We start from the raw sequence: 24,282 nt of genomic DNA, 5'->3' as shown, positions 1-24,282 counted from the left end.
CCCTGTACGCTTCTGCAAAAGCAAAAGCAAACAAAACAACACAATTTGTCTCCTGCTGCCAAAACTGTCAATGAGAACATGGCAACAATACTTTGACCAGTATGTCTGTGGCCTGCCCATAATGCCACAGTATCCAAAGCAATATGACTTTCTAGATTAGAGTCAGGAGCCTCCTTACCGAACTGTATAAAAGGATCTGGCACTCCAAAACCACTTCTAAAGTGCTGGGATGAAGTGGACTGAAGGCAGCACTCACAGAGAGGTTCCTCATTATTGTTCCTGCAGAGAGCCATGTCAATAAGGAGATGAAAATGTTAATGACTTCTTTGCATCTCTTTGTGAAAAAGCCTCCTTGCAATTACAAGAGGTAGATGATTAAGAATCAGGTCTCTTCTGAGGGCTGACTGGATTGGCAAGAGTTGGCAAGACTGTAGGTGTGTTCTTGAGGATGATAGCAGAATATCTTAAATTCCAGTGCTCTCACTTGCTCAATGCCTTCTGAAAAGTAACTTTCCTAATCTCATATAATTTTTTCTTTAAATAATGCTAATATTTTTTGCACAACTCAGTTACCTTGCTGCTGATGGCTCAAGGCAGATTAGTGTCTTGCTTTGTAAATGTTACAAGAGTTATAAGGAGAACATTAAAAAAAAAAGAAATTGAGCACTTTTGAAATTGAGCACTTCCTTGAACTTTAACTGATGATATAATGAGACTTCCTAAATCAATTATCAAAATAAATAAGTATTTCTTTAGAGATAGTGGATTTTTTTTTGGCATGAATTATAATAATGTAATAATATCCTAAGAGGAAAAATCTCCACAAACTGCAGGGTACTGTAAGATTGTCTGGTTCTCAAATGACTGAATGCCTCATATTACAGAATCAATATACTATTTTGTATACTGGATTTCTGATGTCTCATTCTTGTTACTAGTGAAGCAACAGTTTAGCTGAAAACCAGGCAAAAGACTTTCTTTAGAAACTGGGTGTAAAAAGAGATTGTGGTTAGATTTGCTCAATCACAAAAAAGAAAAGAAAAAGAAAAAAGAAAAAGACAGACACAGGAGAGTAGCAAGTACCTAGAGGAGTTAAAACAGAATGTAAACCCACTGAGAGAGCCCAGTGCACCACCATCCACACCTACTCTACCTTAGGTTGTAGAAATGCAAGTTTTTGCACCTGCCTGCTACTGCCAAGTAGTTTCCATGGCCTGGTCTGAGATGTCCCCACCTCATCAGCTCATAGTTAGGCATTTCACCATGAAATACAGAAAACCAGGACACTGAACAGCAAGAAAGCTAGACAGAAACACCTTAGTCTCTGAGAAAGCTTCAGAGGAAGTGTGTGAAAACCTCCACACCCTTTGTGAGGATTTCAAGGAGATCTCTAGATACAACCACGTATTACCCCTGAAATTTTTCCTGCAGTGAGATGTTTGCCTCTGTCTTATCTCATAAAACCCAGAAGTATCCAAACCAGCAAAAAGAGTACTATTCACGCTTCCTAAATATCACACAATGGGGAAGTAGGAGATATGAATTTATTTCTCTCATCAGAGTGAGGAGATTTAAATCTACTCTCTCCCCCACCCCCCCATCAAGCAATAGGCTTTTCTATTAGTTGATTCACAGAAAATATATAAATTACATTGAAATAGGAACTGCATTTTGGATGTCTTCTCCTCTCTAATACTAAACAAACACTAGAGTTTGTTTTTCTCACTTATGGAATTTATGTCACAGTGGTACTATGCAACCTGAAACAAATTCAGCTGCAGGAGTAAAGACAACTTGTAGATAAATAACATTATGATTAATGCATTTCTGCAAGAATGCTTGGCTCCAATTAGGCCAGGTAAACGTCCATAGTCTGTAGGGACTGCCCTAAGTATCCACAGGACTAAAGGGCACATGGCATTGACATCCTGCTTCCTTCTGTATCCCATGGAGGACGTACTTCAATAAGTGTTTTGGCAGTTTATGGTTTACTAGGTTCTCGAACTGATACAGCACAAGGAACAGTCTTCCCCCCACTCAACAACTGTGATTTCAGGCCTGCAGCCTGGGCTGGGTATTAGGATATATGGGTTTCTGAGGACTTAATGCTTGGGGTTCATAATTTTTGTAATGGCACCTTTAGCAAAAGCTGAACAGCTGAAGATGATAGTGCCCTTTAGCAAAAGCTGAACAGCTGAAGACGTTCATTCTACTAACTAACTAAGCGAAGAGCACTGAGTGACAACAAAAGAGTATTTAGGTTCCTAAAGCCTCTTTCAGTGCTAGCATAAAGATCAGAAATTGGAAATTCCACCTGTGATGGAAATTTTCTCCTTCAGTGTTGGGTTTCAATGGATCCGAACAAGAAGGTCAGGCACATGAACAGGCAGAGGCCTGATGCTAGGCATATAATGTGAATCACAAATAAACATTTGCTTTGCTCTACCTCCTGGGATTATGCTCCTTTTGCAGAAGAATCTCTTATGCTCCTAGCTAAATCATCCATTGGTGAGCATAGTACCACACTGGATAGATGGTCTTCATCCTCTACTGTAAGAATCAATGGCAGTCAAATAAAAATACTTCCTTTTTCTGCTTTTCTTGCAGTGCCAATTGCTTTTCTCTAGTTCAAGAACTCTGGCAGATCTTCCAGAATTAACTGGCACTCAATCAGTCTTCTAGATCATGGAGTTAAAATGTCTTGCTAAACTCTTTGAGAACAGATATCCTGTCCCAGCAGACTAGGAAAGACATTCAGCATAGAAAAGCTACCTGGCTCAACTGCACATTTTAACACCCTTCCCCCAGGCAGATATAAGGTGCTTGCAGAAGTGTGTGAGGGTGAGTTTGGTAGGTGTGTGTGATGCTTTCACTGCAAATTGCCTGGCTGAGTGTTTGTGTATCTTTTCCCCCTGCGACAGGCAGGGGTGAAGTAGAGCTGTTTCCAGTTGAACAAAAATTCCTGAATTCCTGCATTGTTTAGATGGATGATCTCATGATGATGAGCTTCAGCCTACAGGGGTATAGGTATCTACTTGCTCTACATCTTGCTAAGATCCTTTACACATTCCCCCTTCCTGGCTGGAGTGGGAGAAGAACAGTAGAAAGATCCCATACTTACACTGACTGCATTTTCTGCCAAGGGTGGCAAATTACACAGGGAAATACCTAGGAAGCCAGGCCAGAGAAAAGGACTCCAGTGAGAATGAAAGCTGTGTTCATGGAGATATAACAAGGCTCAGGCTGGTCTCAGAGCAAAGATCAATCCAATGTTTTTTTAACAGAACAAGGCTCACAGGACATACATGGAGACGATCACACACACCTTCTTGTGCCAGCACGAGACCTCAGCTATCTCTTGTGACATCCTGTCATTGCTGGCATGACTAACTCCTATCAGTGGCTATGGGGGTACATCACTGTGAAGGACAAGGTTTGCGGAAAGCAGCAGATGATCAAGTCATTTTCAGTGTTGTGTGGTGACCATACGATGCTATCTGTGATGCAGGCTGTCAAAATAAAACTGTCAGAAGGATGAATGGGAGGACTACAAGATTTTCAGTGGTAAAAGACTGACACAACCTCTCCCACACTCCTAGCAAACTGTTGTCAACTCTTCAACTCTATCTTGCTGTTCTGATGAAAAGCTACCCTAAAGTTTGCTTGGCTTTCATAATCCCAGTTGGTTGGAAGGATGGACAGATCAACTTATTCATAGACTGGAAATTAAGAAGAAAGGCACACGTAGAGATCCCCTATTAAAGAGTTAAGAGGAAGGGAGGAGAAATAAGGAAGTAGTGGTTGAAACAATCTGCTTTTAAGAAAAGAGAAAGGTTAAGAAATACTTGATAACATTTTAAATGGTGTATAAACAACACAGAAGAGCCCCAACCGAGGTGTTTTCATTTTTTTTCCCCTGGAGGTGTGGGTGTTCATAACTAGTGGAAACTGCAATGAGAACTTCAGAATTGGAAACACTACACTTTTAGCCAAAAAAAAAGCAGTTTTCTTACCCACCAGACTGAAACATGAAGTGAAGAGATTATTTCTAATAAGGAGAAGAGAGGTTGGTTTCCAAACCATTTCAGTGAAGGGTAGCACATTTTTTTTTCTATCTAGTTATTTAATTTGAGAATGAGTGGATCAAAAGTATGTAAAACAGAGCAAGCACATTAAAACCCTTCATGAGGTTTACCACAAAGGACACTGAGACAGTCAGTGTCAAAAAATAAATACAAACTGATTTGCAAAGAACATTTACATACTCTGTAATTCTGATCTGAGATCTCTGTTGGCTTTTAAAAAACTGTACCATATTTGGCTGTTTCTCCACTGGGGAAATACTCTTGTCATTTACCATGATCGACAGTAGTGATTCAGTAGCAATGCAATCTTTGTAGCCCTAACATATAAAAAAATTAATGCATGAGACACGTTGCAGACGTATTCAAAAAAGTGCTGTCATTTGCAATTGTCTGTATGTAGGGCCTTGCCAAAATCTGTGACATAATTTCTCACCACTGTGAGTTGTTGTGGAAAGGATTTAGATTAAGGATGGTTTAGGACTAATTAATTTCGTAAGTGAAATAAATGTGAATAAAATAAGTATAAAATAAATAGATAAAATTGAAAACATTTAATTTTGATGTTCAAAACTATTTAGAAGTTTAATTACTGCAAGCTTAACCTTCTGCTTCTATATAATCCCATTTAACTCTGAACATGAAACAGTAAGGCAGTGAGTAACAGTCTGCGAGATATTTATTTATCAGCACTGCTGTGAGTTATTTATCTTTGATGCCTTTGATGGCTACACATCAAGAGACTTAAGCTTTGGCTCAGATCTGAAAAAGGAAATAAGCCCCCACAAGTCTTTACAGCACATTTCTCTGGAGGAGGGGGGAGAGCACTGAGACAATAATGTCCATGCAGAAAGCTCAGCCTGAACCTATTGTCACCCCCCCAGAAGAAAGTAAAGGGATACAGTGACACTGGGCTGCAGAAATGGAAGCTGAGGGCTAGGGCTCATTGGAGCACACTGGATATAACAGAGAAAACCTACACTGAGATGCTGGGCCAGGCAATTCTTTCTCTGAGTCAGTCAATGAACGCTATTTACAGAAACCAGCTGGGCTGCTTAGACTTAGAGGTGAAAGACTCTGGTATTTCAGTACACTTTCTTACCAGACAAATGAAGTCTGTGGGTGAGCATGTAGCCTCATCTGTAGGGGAAGGATGTTATACAGGACAATCCAGAAGGGAATGTCCTGGGTAACTGTCGGCCAGAACAGGTATCACACATTTGTTCATTTTATCCTTAACATAGAAGCAAGAATGTAAATAAAACCCAGAGAGCCACTGAGCCCAGCTGCTGTCCAGTTTTGTCTGAAAAGGATCTTTGGCCTGTGTACATGAGTCTATTTTTCTCCTCTCTCTTTTTCTCAAAAAATGTGAATTGGCTGGATGAAAGCCTGAAATTCAGACATTTATAATTCCACCTAATGTTTTTTAGCTCCTCTCCCTGATTACTGCAACTGCTTATGGTTTTCTGTGTGTAATGGTCGTAATAATTCAGGAGAAGTTTGTAGGTCTGTGCAATGGCAATAAGGAAAACATTCATTATGTAATATTTCACTGCAATTCATAGTAAGAAAACAGACCAGTGTTTTCTACTGTTTCCACAGTCACTGGATCCATACATGCTGGTGTTATCTCCCCTTGCCGGGAAGTGCCACTGTCTCATCCTCACTGTTCAAAATGCCTTTCACTTAGTGCTTTTTTCTGTCTGGGGTCAAAACAAGAAAAATGTAGCTCAGAATAGAAGACAAAGTATTTCTTGTGGATGCAAATATCAGTCTGCAAATCTTGCACCAAATCCTGCTTGACCCAACATGTGACAGACCTTATTTATGAATGAACCATATATTTATCTTCCATTGAAGGAAGTGAAAGCATCTAGCATTCAGTCCTCTTGGGCCCATAGCTGGACACCAAAATATCTTTAATATATAAGCATGGCTTTATTTCTAATACCTGGCACACTTTGAATTTCTGGGTGGTTCTTTGTGAACATACCCTTACTTATTTTCTTTGGATTTACTAGAAAAGTTTAACCTGATGATACATAGAAGGTGTGAACATTTTTACTTTGCTGTGGCAGGTATGGACAGGGGAGCATTTATAGCTCCTGTAGCACATTAGTGTGAACAAGAAAATCATTGGCAATGGCAAGTTGCAACACTGGAGTTTTTATTTCAAACCTGAGAAAGTCAAATCTCCAGGTGACCACATGCGCTTTTGAAGACAGCAAAGATTTTCAGTTTTATGGCCCCTTACTGCAAGAAAGACATTGAGGTCCTGGAGAATGTACAGAGAAGGACAACGGAGCCTGGAGCACAAGAACAGCTGAGGGTGCTGGGCATGTTGAGTCTGAAGAAGAGAGGAGACCTTATCACTCCCTACAAGCACCTGAAAGGAGGTTGGAGCCAGGTGGGGGTTGGTCTCTTCTCCCAAGTAACTACTGATAGGAAAAAAGGAAATGGACTCAGGTTGGCCTGTAAACCCAAGGGAGATTTAGACTGAATAATAGGAAAATTTCTTCACAGAAGGGTTGTCAGGCATTTGAACTGGCTGCCCAGGAAAATGGTGGAGTCACCATTCCTGGAGGTAATTAAAAGATGTGTAGATGTGACACTTCAGGACATGGTTTAGTGACAGACTTGGCAGTGCTGGGTTAAAGGGTTGGACTCCATGACTTTGAGGGTCTTCTCCAACCTAAATAATTCTGTTTCTGACCACCACTTTTTCCTTTTACACTCATGACTACTGTCGTCCCAAAGACAAGTTGAAGCAGTCAGAAAACAGGCACAACCAAAGGAACTGATTTTTCTGTAATATGATTGATTCCTTTCTCTCTCTGCTCTCCCCTGCTAACTGACACAGCAAAAGTCTTTCCACATGCTGGTGCTCCACACTTAACAAAGAGATTCCCAGGCACTGCTGGGAGAGTTTGCAGTTGGTTTTTGCAGTACTGCAGCAGCGAAAACTGGGAAGTGCTGAGAATCCACCCCACTCAGTGTAAACATCTACATCTCCAAGCCCAGGGTAAACCCATCATATTTGTTATTGACATACATATTGGCTATGATTTCTGCCCCTGTCATGTGGGGATAATTATGTACTCAACCCACAAACATTGGCAGAACAGACATGTGAGTTGAGCAAACCTGTCAGCTTACTATAACATGTAAAACTGTGCCGTGTCCTGTTTCTCAGAGAAGAGGTGCTGGTAAAAAGCATTTCATTTAAAAAGCGCAAAAAAAAAATTTCACAAGTATATATGGTTTTAAATGTCAAACATTTAACATGCATTTCACCATGAAAAACCTCAGTGATGAGTTTGTGAGGCTATTTTATCCACCAACACCAGATTTTAAGATTATGTGTCTGCACTGCTGAGAATTACTGAGCTTGCAAATGCCAGACATGTAACAGGAAACTTCATTCTTCATCCTCTTAGAGGTGTTAAAGACATATGGGAAAAATGGGTGACCAAGAAGGCACATCTTTGTGTGAAAGTCTGGGTTCCAGTGATTTTCTGTGACAGGGATATACAGATTTAGGTCACAAATCAGGCTGATAAGGAGATGTATGCAATGTGCAAGGCAGTGTTTAGTCCAGCTTAAGGTCTTGATCTTGCTTCTGGTTTAACTCAGTCTCACATTCACGCGCTAGCAGCTAGCTTCTGTTAGCTGCAATCACGGATAGGTTGCAAACTTTTTGACTAACTGTGTGTTTCTAAAGACCCCAGCAGCTCTGATCTGTGCACTGAGGATTTAAACACTATGTAACTGAGATCAGAGCTTTGCAGAGACATGTGACTGAGGGGAAGAGAAGGTATCCCTTATGAAAATGTCGTGTGTTTTCCTTCCGTGTTAAAATGCTCACAATGCCCATTCATCTCAGTAAGGCTACTGTTCTAGCAGCCTGAATAAATAAACAGCTGAAGATTTTGAGAGCCAGAATTTCATCAGCAGGTTCCCCTGGTTGCTTTTTAGCTGAATGATCCTACTTGTGAAATGGTGTAAGTCAACAGGCTGAAGACAGGAAATCAGCCAAGATTCTCTATCTCTATTCTAACTGAACTCAGTTGCCAAGAAACTCTACAAGTCACAGGCTTGAAAATGGACATGTTTAAGCTTGCCTTTTTCCACTTGATTTCTGTTGGAACCAATGCCTTCCCAGCAATTTTCCAAAGACCCTATCAGAAAAATTTCGACTTTTTTCTCTTGATTGTTCAATAAATGACACTATGCCCTATGTAAAATGCACTGTTCAAACTCTTGTCCTAAATACTAAATAAACAATTTATTTTGGGGCATTTTTATGACATCCAGTGTTACAGCATCAAAGTGCTTCAGAAACACCTACAAATTTCTTATTTGCAGCCTTCCTCTAATATAAAGATTATTGAACCCCGTATTACAAAAAGGAATGTGAGGAATGAAGGGCCTGAGTTAGTTAGCACCTGATTTCTAAGAGCATTTGGCATTAAATAAAATGTTACTGTTTCAAAACCACACTTCTATTGACCATACCTGGATTTTTATGAGTACTCAATACTCTCAGCAAGTCAGATCCAGATATCTTTTAATAAGCATTTGAAAATTAGGAACTCAGAGTTGGTGCCTGTTTCTGAAAGCTTAACCCCTTGAAACCAGATTTGAAACAGAATTTCAAGCTCTGTAAGATAAGCATCACATGGGTGGAAGGATGAAGGCGCCAGTGAAGGCTTTGGTGTCTCAGAATAGGATCTGAAATAGTCAGAAAAATTATAAGGAACAGTGTTAAGTCAGCACACCTCACATGCCACACACATAGATCATCCAGTGCTGACAGAGAATGAGCCTTAAAAACATGAAAATTTGGGGGAAAAAATAGTAATTCTCACAGAACATACTCTCACAGAGAAAATACAGGGAGACCTTGAACCCCTTTGCCAAAGTTTCTTTTGTTAAAATTCCCCGTTGCCTTTTCTTTCTGGGGCCCAAATATAATTTGCTACAATTTTTTAAGAGATGGTTGATAGAAGAAAAACACTTCCTTTCCCTGTCTGAACAATAATGCAGTGGTTAATTTCAGGAAATAGAAGCCTTAAGCTGCCCTCCAAGTCTGACCATGGGAGTTAGATTATCTGAGCTGGAGACTGCTTTAGCCACAAAGCTTCTGGTTACTGCTCATCTTTCACATCAGAGATGCACACTACAAAATTATTAACACAGCAACTCAGGAAAAGATGAAAACACCATGAAGGAGGGCAAGTGATTCTCTAGTCTAGTGACGAAGGCAGCCGTCAAGTGCACATGGCCTGGAATCTAGGCTTTAGTTTGGCCTTTGGAATTATCCAGTGATTACTGTGAAACTGTCTCTGAAGACAAGACTAGAGATAAGGTCTTTAGCCTCCCAGCTGAATGGTATTTCAGGTTTCTGACCTCTTTTATCCTCTTTTGCTTGCTGTTCCAGCTTCTACTAGCTGGGTGCAATTCAGCCTAGTCCATAGTTCTAGCTTACTACCTAGGAAGGGGGTGGATAAGACATTAAATACTTTCCAAAGAACAGAGTTGAATTTGCCCACTCTTTCTCCTAGGAGCATGCTCTAGAGGAGGAGTTATACTAGTTCCTACTCTTTGACCTTTTTAAAAGCAAGTACCTGTATATGTAAAGAAGAAACAGTTTCACTGACATTCTTTAAGCATTCTCCTTGGTGGCACTTGACCAGCTTTCTCAGTCCTGCCAAAATCCATTTGTTCTTATTATTGCTAATGGATATATTCTCTATTTTTGTCTCTAAGTATCTTAAATACTGCTATCTTGTGTTATAAGAAGCAACTACTATGGTATAATCCCCCAGTACTCAGAGGTTGCATCAGAATTTTGCCTGTCCAGAGCTGAAGTTCTGAAGTTCCATCCTAGCTCCATTTCAGGCATTTCACATGTATCCTTTTCTTAAAAAGGTGACCTTTTTGTGACCATCACAAAAGCTTTTATCAGCATCTACTCCCAGGTAGAATTAGTGGCAGAATCATATTTCCCAGAACATTACTCAGTCTCTAAAATCACAAAGCGGCTTTGCTTTTTCCTGTAGTTCTACATCTCAGTCAGAATATGTCCTCCAGCAGCAAGTAGATGAGAGCTGAGCAATGAGACAGGAAATGGTCTCCCACTTAACAGGTTGTTCATTGATTTTTTTGTGCTGAAGTATTATTCTGTAATATTTACCCTTAGGACTATGAAGAGTATATCACCTGCACAAGGGAGATTTTACTACACGTAAAGCATGTCAATATTAGTAAATTTAACAGTGTCAGAACAGCGCTCAGATCATGAAATTCAACTGCTGGGCTGTTACAGTTCTGGCATGGTTTTGTTTCACACCAGCTAATGCTCCCTCAAAGAACTCCGAGTCACAATCAACTTCCTGTATAGTTCAGGAGATATGACAGACAAAAGATCATCCCAGAAAAAGAAGTTTGGATGCAGTATCATGTTATAGAGGCTGAAAACAGTTATTACAGGTGTGTCTAATATGCTAAAGACCATAATATGACTGGTCCCAGGAAATGAAGTGGAAAGGGTCTGCTGGGTAAAAGTATATTCTGTGTAATGTAATTTTCTGCTGGGTAAAATAATTTTCTGTAGCCCACTAGAGGGTGCAGACACACCTGTGCTGCCTCCAAGATTTACTTCTATGTTTCTGAGACCTGGATATTTCAGGGGTTTCTCCAGAGTATTTGGGGGAAAGACATGAAAGAATCACACCTTGCTGTCCTCTACAAATCCACTATCATCATCATCATCATCATGTAACCCAAAGTGTCTCTTCCTCCTGTTAACTGCTCTCCAGATCCCACCCTCTGTTCTCATCTACCCCAAGTTTGCACTACCAGTTTTCCTTTTTTTGGTCTCATCCTCACCATTTCACTGCTGACTTATCCGCAGTTTCCTACCCTATCTCTCACCACTGCCTGTGTTCCAGGGGGATTTCCCTTTAATCCCTACACTGCTTGACTGTCTCAAGGTGAAGCAACAAAAGTACAAAAGGCTTATTCTCACAGCTTTCAACTGCTGAAACATTGCAGCCCTAAAGTGGGGTCTATTCAGTGTATTCAGGATCAGGATTCTGGAGAACAGGATTTCAATTGGCCATGATTTAGTGAGTCTCAAAGACCAATCATGTTTTTAGAAGTTGTAAGGGGGGGGGGGCATGGAGGAAAGAGAAAATCCTAATAAGATAATTTCTGCCTTTGTGCTTACTCACCTACTCAAAGCTTGCGTTCCTGAATATTCCCTTATTGCCTCAGCAATTGCCTCATACAGCTAAACTCTGCATGTAACATCCTGCCAAAGAAAATGCAAAACTTTTCATCTTAAATGTTGACCAGACTTACAAGCAGCTCCCTAAGGAATTTGTCTCGCCATCTCACTGCTGATGTTTCCGTGCTGCAGCAGATCAGATTTCCTCTATGAGTAAGATCTGCAGAAAGGAACAAACAAGAAATCTTTTAAGGGGGAAAAAAAAAGAAAGAAAAAAAAAGAAGAGGGCATATCTAAAGATAATTACAAACAGTGACAGTGACAAGCACTGATAACATTCTCTATTTTCTTTCACAGCCTTAAAAATATGGTTCACTAGCTGTAAAATATACCTGTGCAGGACTACTAATGCTTCAGAATATAATCTGAAGATGAAGAGAAGATAAAAGAGCACATACTTCTTGTTGGTTTGCTGTTTTCCCTTCTCATTTGTGCAGATGTGAATCAGGTGCAGGATATCTCAGAGTAAGTAGCCCTAGCTGCTTCTTCACGACCATAGCAAGGTGTAATTTCTGTTCTTATTTCAAGATTTAGTCAGCAGTTGGGCACGCAAGGATTTTCAATTCACCAGCTGTGAGCCTGAATTTTTCATGCGGTAGTGTGAAAATACGACAAAAATGTGCAGCTCTTGATGACCAAACTTACAGATCCTTGGCCCCAGCCTGAACAACTCTTGAACCCTCATCAGTCTGTGTGCAAAAAGGGAGAATCTCTTTGTTAGGATATCAATGACAGCTAAAATCCAGTATTTAATTATTGAGCTGTTGCATGAAGCATACACAGATTTTTCTCTCTCTTTCTCTGATATTTAGCTTTAGTTAAATATTCATCAACACTGAAAAATAAGATTACCAATGGGAAATTTCAGTAAGGACAGAAGGCTTCCAATCAAAAATATATGATTTTTGGATTGGAATCAAACTGACATTACCTGATTCAAAGATGTAGAAAATTAATCCTGTGGGATATTTCTGATTGATTAGCAACTAAATTTAGACAAAAAATATTACCCATTTAAAACCTATTTTAAGTAACAACTTTAACTCTCAGGCTGAGTCCCTTTCAGATTTCCTGTGTATAAATAGTAAGCCCAAGAGGAACACCAGCTTGACTTTCCCATTTGAGAGCTGTCAGTAAGAATAATCAAGCCAAAACAACAATCCCACAGACATTTAATTATAAATAGAGCTCATTTCATCCAGGAATTCTGGAGGCAGTAGTCAAGGTCCAAAGTGTAGTGCTATTTCTGTAATGTCATTTTTCAGAGGAGAGCTACATTTTCAAGCTCCTTTTTCATGCTGTGAAGAGCATGGAACAGTGTCAATAAATATGCCTCATAAGAAAACCTCCCTTCTGTCCATCTGAAAGCTTTGCAAACATTAGCAGTGAAACCCCCTGAACTTGTGTTTCAAAATGACTTTTTATCTGGAAACTGTGCAAGTGTGAAGTTTGTAAGTGGCAATACAAGTGAACAACACCAGCACGTATTTTAGACGTGTGGTGACACAGTCTTGGTGTGCCTTCATTTTTGAGCAGGACAGGGGAGTCTATCACAAAACAACTTGTTGTGGCTGAGTTGTGTCTGGGTTTCTCCCTTCTTGCCGCTTGACCAGAACGCAGCAGTTACTGTGGCAGACCAAAGCTGCCATACAATGAATCACCTTTCTGCTATTTGTTTGTTTTCAGTGCTGTTACACGTAACCGCTGCACATAACACAATGCAGCCTCCGACAGAGGAGTTCACCCTTTTTCCACATCAAACAAAGATACTGATGCTGAAAGAGGGCACCGAGAGCAAACATTTCATATCACCTGAGCTGGCCTTTTCTGCACTAACAGTCATCAGTGAAAGCCTAATTATCTGCATGGGCAGATGCATCTGAGTTGAACCCAAACCCACGCTGCAAAGACAGAAGGTGAATACACGAGCAGTGAGTAAGATGCTGGTTGGTGACAGGGGATGCCTGGGTTCTGTTTGCTCTTCCCACACAAAGCTGCTGAGCACTTTCCCTTGAGCCATGCCTATTCAGTAACTGGGAAATGCGGCTGCAGAACTATAGGCACACCTCAGCCACCTTTCCTTCAGCAAACTATGGCAAAGGCTGCAAGAATTTACCAACTAAGGCCATACAGACCCCTAAGGAACTGCAAATTGCTTAGCACTGATGTTCAAACTAAGACTAAGGCTGATGCAAGTGCTTCTACCCGTGCCACAGTCTCTTCCCTAGCAAAAGGGTGACATGCTCTCTGGTTGTTTCTAAACTGACACAGCTGTTTGCAAGGGAAGACTGGGGTTCTTGATCAGATTGCTTGCATGGGGCAGCTGTAAAAACCAGGGCACAAGTCTGGCATCAGCTGAGATTCGTATTAAGTCCCCATCTGTAGATGTGGTGACAAAACTTCATGTGGATCATTGAGTCTGTTGAGCGTGAAATTCATTACAGAGGTCCAATTGCTACTCTAATAGCAATTTCACAAATAAAGAGGAAATGATTTAAGAATGAAGTCCCAAGAGGGATGGAAATTTTGTGTCTGAATCAAACAAATGCTGTTAAAAGTCTTAACTAGATTCTACTCTGTATAAAATCCAGAAAGCGTTTAAAGCAAACATTCAAGGAGTCAATATCCAAACATCAAAACTGATAACAAGCAAAGACTTAAAAACCCGCAAATGCAAAAAAACCCCTTGAGTCTTAAAAAACCCCACAAATGCCATATCAGTGTATGATTTCACTCAGGGATCAGCATGGCATGTACAATTTCCCTTTCTGTATGGTGACACAATGACAGTACATTATTACAATAACTTCCCCACAGATGACTACTTTATGCTTGTTTCTGAACTATTAAACAAAACAAAAAGATTTTCACACAAGTAATCCCTCTCCTTATCTATTAAGAAACAACAAATGCCGTGTGCTAAAGTGCACTGTGTTGTGGGACTTTCTTCTGGTACCCGTCTGTCTGAGTTCAGCTTTTATGCATCAAAAGAGCCTGATGAAATTGTATCATTTTATGATATTGTTCCACAGTCACTTCTGTGTGTATGTTGGGCTGTTGCAAACTGCCAGAGCAGTCTCAGGATGAGTACAGTACATGCTAAAGATAGATATCAGGTCCAGATTTACAACTAAAACTGGTCCAAAATTATCTGGGTTTGATTTTTTTTTTCTGTCCCCAATATGTAGAAGCTCATTCTTCCTCGTTTTAAAATCAGAGTTGAAGACACGCTATGATTTTTACTACTCTCCTCACTAAAGCAAACTGTACCTGAGAACCCCTTATTTTCTTAGTGGTTCCTGCAGAGTGAACTCCTTAAAACTGGTGATGCATTTTCTTTCTCTTTTACTGCAGTATTTGCTGTAATAATTCTGACCTCTAAATATATGCAACATAATTTCTTAACTATCTTTGCTCTACTATTAAGCCATACAGTTCTTCATTTATTTCTACAGTCATCTGGCACAAAGATACACATGTACTTCTTGGACTGCAATGAACTTCGTTCTCACTTCAGATGTAAATAATAGGAGGGAGAAAAATCAATCTTGACTGAGTCTGGCTCTTCTGAAAAACTATTATGAATAAACAATCAAGAAGTGAAAAGCTGTACTCCTTACCTGGTCTGAGAAGTACAGTGCACCTTGAAAGCCTCTTAAATGACACAGAAGAAATAGAAATAGTTGAAAGTTTTTACTCATCCAACCAGAGGACTCAGGAAATGACTATTTTGAAACTATTAACTCCTTCCTTACTTCGAAGTCTTTCAAGTACAGTTCCACGGCAGTTTGGTAATGAATGCTCTGCCCTACACATGATTTCTGTTTCACACTGAGAATATGCAGGTGGACAGAGGAGAAGACTCTGATCACCTCTATGAAAGAGAAAAACTTCTGCATAACTGTGACCAAGTACCTTTTACTGTTGAGTGATGCTTATGTAATGAAATACAGAAATGACCTAGAGTAATGGCTTGACCTCCCAACTCTCATTTACAGAAGAGGCTTAGAGCAGTGGAGCAACATTCTCACCATGAATTCAGTGTTGTGGTGCCCAAGAGAGCAAGGTAAAAAACGAGGTTGTTTGAAGGAGTGGCATCTATTACAGACTGGACAAGCATTTCATATACATATGATGTATGATACTTTCATACACAGAGGGTCTCCAGCTGAAAGGCAGGTATCCCAAAGTATTAGGAGTTAGTCCTCTGCCTATAAAACCCCTCTGTGCCTAAAACCATGCCTGTTTTCCTTGCCTAAAGGTATATGTTTGACTAAAAGGCATTTTTGAGACTGAGCTTATAAACACCCCCTAGCCTGAAAGCTATTAAAGGCCAGCTGCCCACAAGAGCACAAGGTGCTTCTGGGGAGTGGACACCTCCATACAGAACCCAAGCTGTCACCTGGGCTTCTGAGCCTGTGGAGAGACCCCATGTTGGGGTTTTCTGAGACAGGGATGGGGTTGTCTTGCCTAGCTCTGGGTATTTGCACTGTAGATGTCTACACCAGAGTTTGCCATTCAAGGCACTCTTGAATATAAACAGCGGGAAGAAAAAGAACTTTTCAAGACTCTTTATGTGGGAATTTTAACATCCAAATAAGAGTTTCTTCTGTTTTACATATATATATATATATATTCACACAATTTTTTTAATGCAATCAAGATTTTATAAAAACTACAAATTTATTTATTCTCTGCAAGTTGTTTTCTTTTTTTTTCTTTTTTTTCCTTATTCTCTGCAAGTTAAGTTTTAATGATTATTTCCAGTAACAAAGACTCCAGAGGCATGCTCCCATAAGACACTGATGAGGCTGGTCTGCACTTGAAGTTTATCTTTTTACAGTACACCACAAAAAGAATGAGGATGCTCAAGGTCCTAGATCTGAGCAGGTGCTTAGTGCTGTCTTGGAATGGAGGACAAAATGTTTGCGTGACTCTTCAAGCTATGGCTCTTGATGCTATAGCTTCGCATGCAGAAACACCAGGACATTTTAATTTGAAGACGGTTGCAGGATGGAGACTCAAGTTCTTGCTTTAACTCCTCTCACTTCCACATATAAAAAATTGAAACCAACTGTCAGTATTCTCACCATGAGCCCACAGGTAAACAGGAAGGAGTTTCAGTCTCAGCTTCAAAGAGTACAAAATATATTAAATCAAACTCCCTAAAAACTCCTCCAAAAAATGAAATTAGATTTGCTTCTTTTGTTGTTATTTTTTTAAACAATCTTCTTTTAGTTCAAATATACCAGGCTAGAAATAGAGTTTTTCATTTTCAACTTTTTGATCCTTAAGGCTACAAATAATTAATATTTTTCAACTTTTAGTTCACTACAATTTTTAAAGAAGCTTTTCCTCTCTAAAACTGGGGAAAGAAACTTTCAGAATGAAAAGACCCAGCATGTACTTTTGGCAAAAAATCATTAAATTCTACAGTCCTGGAATATTATAATGAGTATATTCTTAATTAATGCTACAGTACAATATACACGATATATCACAACACAGTATAATGAAAATAAAATTATTTAATAATTAAATATACTAATTCTACAAGGTAATCAATTTGATGATGTTCATTTGGCCATGCTAAAATTTCCTCAGAAAGCAATTAAGTGCTAAGAAAGCATCCCTCTAAACACCGGTCATGTCTTTCAGAATGATTATGAGAAACAGTGTGAATATTTATGGGTGAGTTTCCTTTGGGTAGAGTCCACATTTAGCTTCTCACTGAGCCCAGCAGGCTCTGGAGTTCACTTTGAGAGTCTTCCCTGGACCTGTTTCAAGCAGTCTATGAGTATTTGGGATCCTGTCTTTGTTGGTAAAAAAACTGCAATTCAACTGTGTTCTCCTGAGAGACAGGGACATGAATTTTGTGTAAGACATTTTAGACTAGTCTGGTGGCATTTTAGACTTTTTTTTTTTTTAGTGATGTTAGAAAGCTCCTCAGTATCTTTCCAGTGCAGAGGTCTTCCTCTCCAGTCAATCTGCAACAGCCTTGAGGTTGACCTGAATGTGCCTCTGGTTCCTGGAGCCCAGAGGAAGCAGATGCAGATGAGGATCTGATTTGCACAAGACTCTGAGGGCTACCCAGCCTCAGGCCATACCGACCCTTTGCATAATAAAAAGAGAAAAATTAAATGGTTTTGGGGAGCTGCACTAAGGCTGAATGTTATCATTCATTAACAGCAATGCTATTCCCAGAGAAGCAAACATTGGATTCTCTTCTGCAGCTGAGGAGGGTCTGAAGGAATGCAGAATTGCAGGCTAAATACAGGACCTGCTTTGGGGTCTCCCTGACAGACCTAGCCTGTCATTCCATAAGCAGAGGAATGTCTAACAGTGGGAGGACATGGCACAATGTTAGCTGTGACATGAAAACAAGCAAGCTGTCATTCCATCTTCCCAAGGGGTTCCTCATCTCAGCTTGAGCTGAGCTGTGCAGGTGTGGTTGGAGCTCAGCTTCAGATGCACTGGGACACAAAGAGGTCAGCAGCTTGCACAGGTGGTGGTGGGAGGTCTGTACAGTAAGTACAGTGATATGGGAGTGTGACAGTGGGCAACCTCCAGAAAGAAGTCCTGTGATTTGGGAGTGAGAAGATGGAAGGAGGGTAAATCTGTATGAAACTGAGAGGAGGTGGCAGGAGCAAAGGAGACTGAGAGAAGGAGTCCCTGATCTGTGGAAGGAAGGCAAGCAGAACAGAGAGGGAGGAAAAAGGGTCTGGGGAATCTATCCTGTATCATAGCAAAGGTGAAGGAAAGGAGAAGAGTTTTCTGAGAATTTCTGCTTCTCTGTCATCCAGCCCAGGAGGTTTTGAGCAGATCTCCAGGGCTCAGGAGCTTGGTCCATTCTAGGCAGGTGAGATAATCATGTCATGAATTGTCCCATAGCAAGGTGAGTTTTTTTGAGGAATGAATGGCAGACAGGCAACCAGTGAAAAGAATGAGGAGACCCACCCCTGATTCAGAACCAATCTGATTATCTCCAATCTGTGGAACACTCACCCACTCTCAGAACTGAGTTGTGATGCCAAGAGTGATAGGAAAGACAGAATACATGGCAGGCAGAATACATGACTTTAGTGCTCATTGTCCAGGTGGCAAAACTTTTTTGCTCAATTCTGTTGACCTGTGCAGTGATGGCATTACACATCTGAAGAAATTCCAGTCCTCAGTTATGACTGATTGTCCATTTTAGTGCTAACATGGAATCGCCTGCGGAGCTTTCCAGAAAGGATACATTTCTATTAGTTCTTAAGGAATAAGCAGATATCCCAGCCAATTACTTCTAGTTAGATTCATTACAGATGTTCTAGGCCCATAGAGGGGTGGTATGGTGAGAAAGAATATGTACCCAAGAGTTCTTTCTTGCACGTGAGATGTGACCTGGCTCTTTGTCCAATGTCACAGCCTTCAAGGGTCAAAACATTTTATCTGTCAGTTATTCAACCCCCAAACTGCAGCTTTGTGTAATGTTAACCAAGAGCAAATGAATGGGAAAAAAACTCAAAGTGAAAAAATTCACGTCAGTGTTTTCAAACTGACATCCTTTCATTTCAGCATAGGAAATTTCTGTCATTATGAAATGAGACCTGCTGCCTAATTGAGTGGCAATGGTAGTAGTACATGATATGGGTCTTTGCTTTGTTTGAGATGGGTCTTTCATCCTCTGAGGGAGCATTTCAGTCACTGGACTGCAGAGCTTTTTGGGGCCAGGATCTCTCCAACCAGATCTGTTCTACCTTAGCCAGGGAAACTTCCTACTTTCTACACTGATGTGAGTGTCCTGGTCCCACCTCTGAACCAAACAGTCTCAACACTTCCAGAGTCTCAACATCTCCTCCCCCTCCAAACACACTCACACTTTCCTCTTGGTTTTTGTGCAAAACTGGAGGGATTCTCCAAAGCAGACTCCTGGCATATGTTTTTCTTGCAGCAAAGGTTCAGGTGAATGAAGGGGTGAATGAAGGCAAGCAAGGGGTGAGAAAAAGTCTGTGAAGGAATAGAGGGAGAGTGATGACAGAGGGCAGAGGAGAGTTAATACTCTGTGATGTGCAAGGGGGTGGAGAAGCAAGGGAGCAGAGAAAAGGGGGAAAGGCCCTTAGGCAGGATGAAGCAGGGGGCACAGCCACCAAATCCGGAATAACCAGGCTCATCAGATGCATTGTGGTGTGCATCAGAGTGCAAGTTCAGATGCAGAATTTGTCTTTGCTGTTCAATGTTGTACAAAATATTGAAATACTCTCAGTACAAAATAAATCCGTGGTCCAGTGACTGGTGACTGCTCCTGGGAGGGAAGTGATGCTTGTAATGAGAACCAAGAAGTGTCTCAGTTTCCTGCAGCTGAAACAAAACCCCACTTTGTGAAACACCAGAGCTCTGTTTCCAGGTCTGTAGCTGCCACCTCACAGCGCTCCTGTGAATCCAGCTGTCCCTAGAACCCCTAAAAGCATTTTTAGAAAAAAAAAAAATCCCAAATGAAAAAAATGCCTCTGGACTGAAATTAAAAATTTAATCAGCACAAAATAAAGTACACGTTTCTTGATCTAGTAGACATTAATGAGATTTTTATCTCTGATCCTCACCATGGTGGTGTTTTTAAGGTTCTAATCACTCTGTCATTGCTGTTTTGATCACTGCCTCCATTGTGATGGTTCAAAACCTCAGCATGAAATAAATCCAACTGCACAGTATGAAGCAGCTAGAGCCTTAGCTTGAATTGACTCAGCTTTGAGAAAACCTTTAACTGCCTTTGAAATAGTCAGAAAATTGCACGTTTGCTGACAGACTGCTGGTCTGACTAACCCATACAAGGCAGATTTCAGTTTGATAATCGTGATAGTCAGTCAGCATTAAAAGTGACTTCCCCTTGCTCTTATTTTTATTTCAGTGTTATCCCTACATAAATGAGTCTCCCTTTCCAGTCATTGTAAAGGAGGAGGGAAAAAAAGTGCAGGGATCAGAACTTCTTACCTAGTGTTTAGTTATTGGAAGTATTTTTCCTCCAGTTGTGTAAAGTCCAATTCTGTTTGTCATTAAAAAAAAAAAGCATCTAAATTTCAGCCTAAGGCCCAGACTCAGGACTGAGAACCTCAGGTGTTAATTCTGTGAGACAAGTGTTGGAAGGAGACAGGACCCATGACCTTGGTCTATCAGGTTACTGCATTTCACAGAGGGAACTTTCCCTCAGACAGAGACAAGCAGAGTGATGAGAAATTTACCCAAGGTAACTTATATTGGGAGAAAATGTAGTCAGTAGTTGCCATTTGTTTGAGCTGAGCCCCTAAGAGCAGGCAGACATGGCCACATCCCCCATTGCTCTAAAGCCCTCCCAAAGTGGAGGTCAGCTCAAGAGACAAATATCTGTGGTCCTACAGAAAGCAGTGGTCTCTCTACACTCTTATGGTAGAAGGAATTGAGTGTTGCCCCAGAACTGAACTCTGTCTTGAGTCTCTTCCCCATAGTTCTCAGGAGATGCTGGTAAAACCACACCAACCAAAGCAGACATATTCTTGGGTGTCAGTTTCAGGGATCATGCCTTGAAACTCCTAGGGACTGACCAACTGAAATCAGTATGGACAAGGCTTTGGTCAAAGCTGTGTTACTAGGGACACAGCTTTGGGCAAATTCATCCAGCCAATTCCTACTCCACCGAACAATCTACCCTTTGAGTCCCTCTCTCTCCAGCTTAGAGAGAAAGGATGTAGGAAGGGACCATGTCAAAGGCCTTATAAAAGTCCAGACAGACAACATCTCTCCCCTTGTCCACTGCTGTAGTCACTCCACTGACGAAGGCCACCAGGTTCTTCAGGCAGAACTTGCCTTTGGTGAAGCTGTGCAGACTGTCCCGAGTCACATCCCCATCCTCCACGTGACTTAGCATAGATTCTGGGAGGTTCCATGGTCTTCCCAGGCATAGGGGTAAGGCTCACAGGCATGTAGTTCCCACAGTCCTTTCTATCTTTTTTAAAGATGGGTAAAATGCTTTCCCTTTTCCCAGTCACCAGGAAATTCACCTGATTGTAATGAATTTTGGAATATCAGAGAGTGGCTTGGCAACTACAATGGCCAGTTCCCCCAGGACTCTGGGATGCATCTCATCAGGTCCCGTAGTCTTATGCACAACCAGGTTCCTCAAGTGGCCACAAACCTGATCTCTTACAATGGGATGCACTTTGCCCCCGCAGCTATCAAGGCTCTTTGGTCCCTCACTTACCAGACTTGTTTCCTGTCAGACCTCAGTAGCCAGACCAGACACTTCAGTGGCTAGTGGGCAGGAAACCAATGCTTCCTGCCCGCCCGTTCCCTGATTAACCAAGGTCATGGATATAATACAAGGTTTGGGTTGGAAGATCACCTAGTCCAACCCAAAATGAAGGACATGCAAGTGGGAAAGCCTTTCCTCAGGCTGACCATCCTTGTAACCACTAGACAAAACCAGCAGGAGAATGGTCAGTTCCTGCAAAAGTCAATACCTAGGGAAGCAAACTATCATATGTAGTTGAAAAAAAAAAATTATAATGCTTTGGAGTTTATTTTGCTTTTTGTTTTATCAACTAAAGTGTTTCAGGGTTTGGGTTCTTTTGGGTTTTTTTTTTGTTTTGTTTTTTTTAAAGATATTTGAAAAGTGAAGGTGTTTTTTTGATTTGTTGCCCAGATGTACGTGTGACAAACTGAAATATGGCCAGGAGATGCTTCAGAGCAGCCATCTGCTCTCAAGTGGAGGGTATTGAAAAAGGAGGCTGTGGTGTTGCATACAGGATGGTGAGATCCCTCCAGGTTTTTGATTGTGTTTTTTTTCCCTTTGTCCCCATCTTGCATCACACAGCTGCTGGGAAAATGTATTCACCCATGTTTGGGTAAGCAGATGCTGTCAAGTCTTGTCTGCCACCACAAATACCGTGAAGTCAAATCTACTTTTACCCCCAAGACAAGGCGTGCAAGAAGCAAGCCTGCCTACTGAGCAAGAAGAGAAAATAACAGGTGAAAGAGTTACCAGCTGGACAGCACCAGCAATTCCATCTACCAAGAACCAGGTTGTCATCTGGATCTTTAAGAAGACTCAGGATTAGGCCCAACAGGGAGGTTGGAAAAACTATTTTTTTTTTAACTGTTAAAAGGTTGTTTCTCAGACGTTGCATAAGACATCCTATTTATCTCTAACTTCTCACTCATTACAAACAGATTACAGGAAGGAAGTACTCCACCCAATTTCTTAAATTATCATGTACCATTGCTTAAAGGTGTCTCAAGAAAAGTCTGTTTTTACTCTTTCTTTTTAAGAGAAAGAGGAAAATAAAAAAACCCAGATGATCTTACTGCTCATTAATTATTTATTGTATGGCTATTACATTCAGAAAAGCTCTTGATTTTTCCAGACACACATTTGCTAAGAAATCGTTTCAGCAAGATACAAAAAAAATTTTGTTATTTCTTGCAAAAAGGGAATGGGGTGTGTGAGAGGGGGAGGTCAGGTTGTGCATATTTCCAAAGGGCTCTGTATTGCAGTTTAAATCAGAAACCTGGATTCTATTTCCTATGATAAATGCATCAGTCTTGTATTTTTACTCTTGTAATTACTCCTGAGACCATCACACACAAAAAAAAGCAAGGGTCAAATTATGTTCCCAGCTCTGCTAAGGGGGAAGTAAACCATGGCAGTTCCTGGAATGATTCCAGTATTCCTGACATCCTTATGGGGCTATAGCCTTGCTCCTGACATCCTCATTGCCTTCGCTTGCAAAGCTGCGCATCCAGAATTCTCCTATTCAGGGCAGGTCATGCACTTCCAGGTGACTCAGGAAAAAGCCTGCTTGCTTATGGCTCTTGTGTTGGAGGGGCAGAGGGGAGGGGAAAGAAAGGAGGAAGTAAGCAGCATGGGTCAGGAAGGTCTGCAGCTGCCACCTCACAGCACTCCTGTGAATCTAGCTGTCCCTATAGGAGTTTTATAGGAGTGCCCGGGTAGCTGGGCAGGAGCCGTCTGGGGCACTTGCTGTGACAGCTGTTTCTTGGAGAGGTGTTGCTGTGACAGGTACTTCTGTGACAGGTGTTGCTGTCACAGTTGTTGCTGGGACAGGTGTTGCTGTGACAGGTGTCCTTTTAGCTGCAGGTTTCCAGAGGAGTGGCAGCCTCTCATGCAAACCTGCTGGGCTACAGCCCTAAGGAGCCGCTCTTATGGCTGAGGCTCCCTGACAGCAGATGTGGACCTGGGAGCAAACCTTGGGCAGCAGGTGAGGCTGCCAGGCCTGTGCCTGGAGGGAGGAGAGGTGCAGAATACTGGGCTGATTTTCTGCTGTGCTGTGTTTTGCCATACACTTCAGATATTTGGGGGTATGTAATATGATGGGTCATGCCTGGAAATGGCAGATAAAGCACAAACACCATTAGGAAATGTATGTGCAATGTGTTAACACTCAGTGATCAACAGCACAAACACTGATGGCAAAGAGGAAACTAAATTTACGTAGACAGATTGAAGATAATCTGTGGATCCTTCTGCCATTCAGTTTTTAACTGCAGGGTCTGTCAACTCATCTGCACTTACCCTTGACCCAGGCAACAATGTATTTTGCTGTCAGTCCAGATATTGCTTTGCTCCGTGACTGAATGTTTATTGTATTGTCTTGAGTCATTTCCTTTAGGAATGCAAAAGGGAAAGAAGCTTTGGAAGAATTTTTTTAAGCCCAGGAAATGTAGTCCAACAGGGTGCAGGGCCCCTGCATTAATGTACACCTTGCATTTCTAATTCAGAGACATTCATATGCTGGAGTGTGCTGATACCAAGAAAGATCATACTCAGCTATTCATACTGAGCTATATTGTGATGATAATTGTCTCCCAAAGAAGTTGCAATTGTTCTGGCAGAGAGCAGTTTGCTGTCTAAAATAGCAGTCTTTTCAGGTTCCCAAA

The 24,282-nt window shown here is 41.1% G+C and overlaps 1 protein-coding gene across 1 annotated transcript in view; it reads right to left on the bottom strand.

Moving 5' to 3' along the window:
- The window catches only part of P2RY8 (P2Y receptor family member 8), a 30,629-nt gene extending 15,576 nt beyond the window's left edge, over positions 1-15,053 (bottom strand). The window contains exons 1-2 of the mRNA XM_005422687.3: positions 14,994-15,053; positions 11,448-11,533 (exon numbers count right to left, since the gene is read on the bottom strand). The gene's annotated coding sequence lies outside the window, so the exon portion shown is untranslated. The remainder of the gene's footprint in view (positions 1-11,447; positions 11,534-14,993) is intronic.
- Between the last annotated feature and the right edge of the window lie 9,229 nt (positions 15,054-24,282).

This window comes from Geospiza fortis, unplaced genomic scaffold (assembly GCF_000277835.1).
Source record: "Geospiza fortis unplaced genomic scaffold, GeoFor_1.0 scaffold366, whole genome shotgun sequence".
NCBI classification, from domain to species: Eukaryota; Metazoa; Chordata; class Aves; order Passeriformes; family Thraupidae; genus Geospiza; species Geospiza fortis.
The sequence above is the reverse complement of the archived record's forward strand: the minus strand, read 5'-3'. Positions and strand labels throughout refer to the sequence as shown.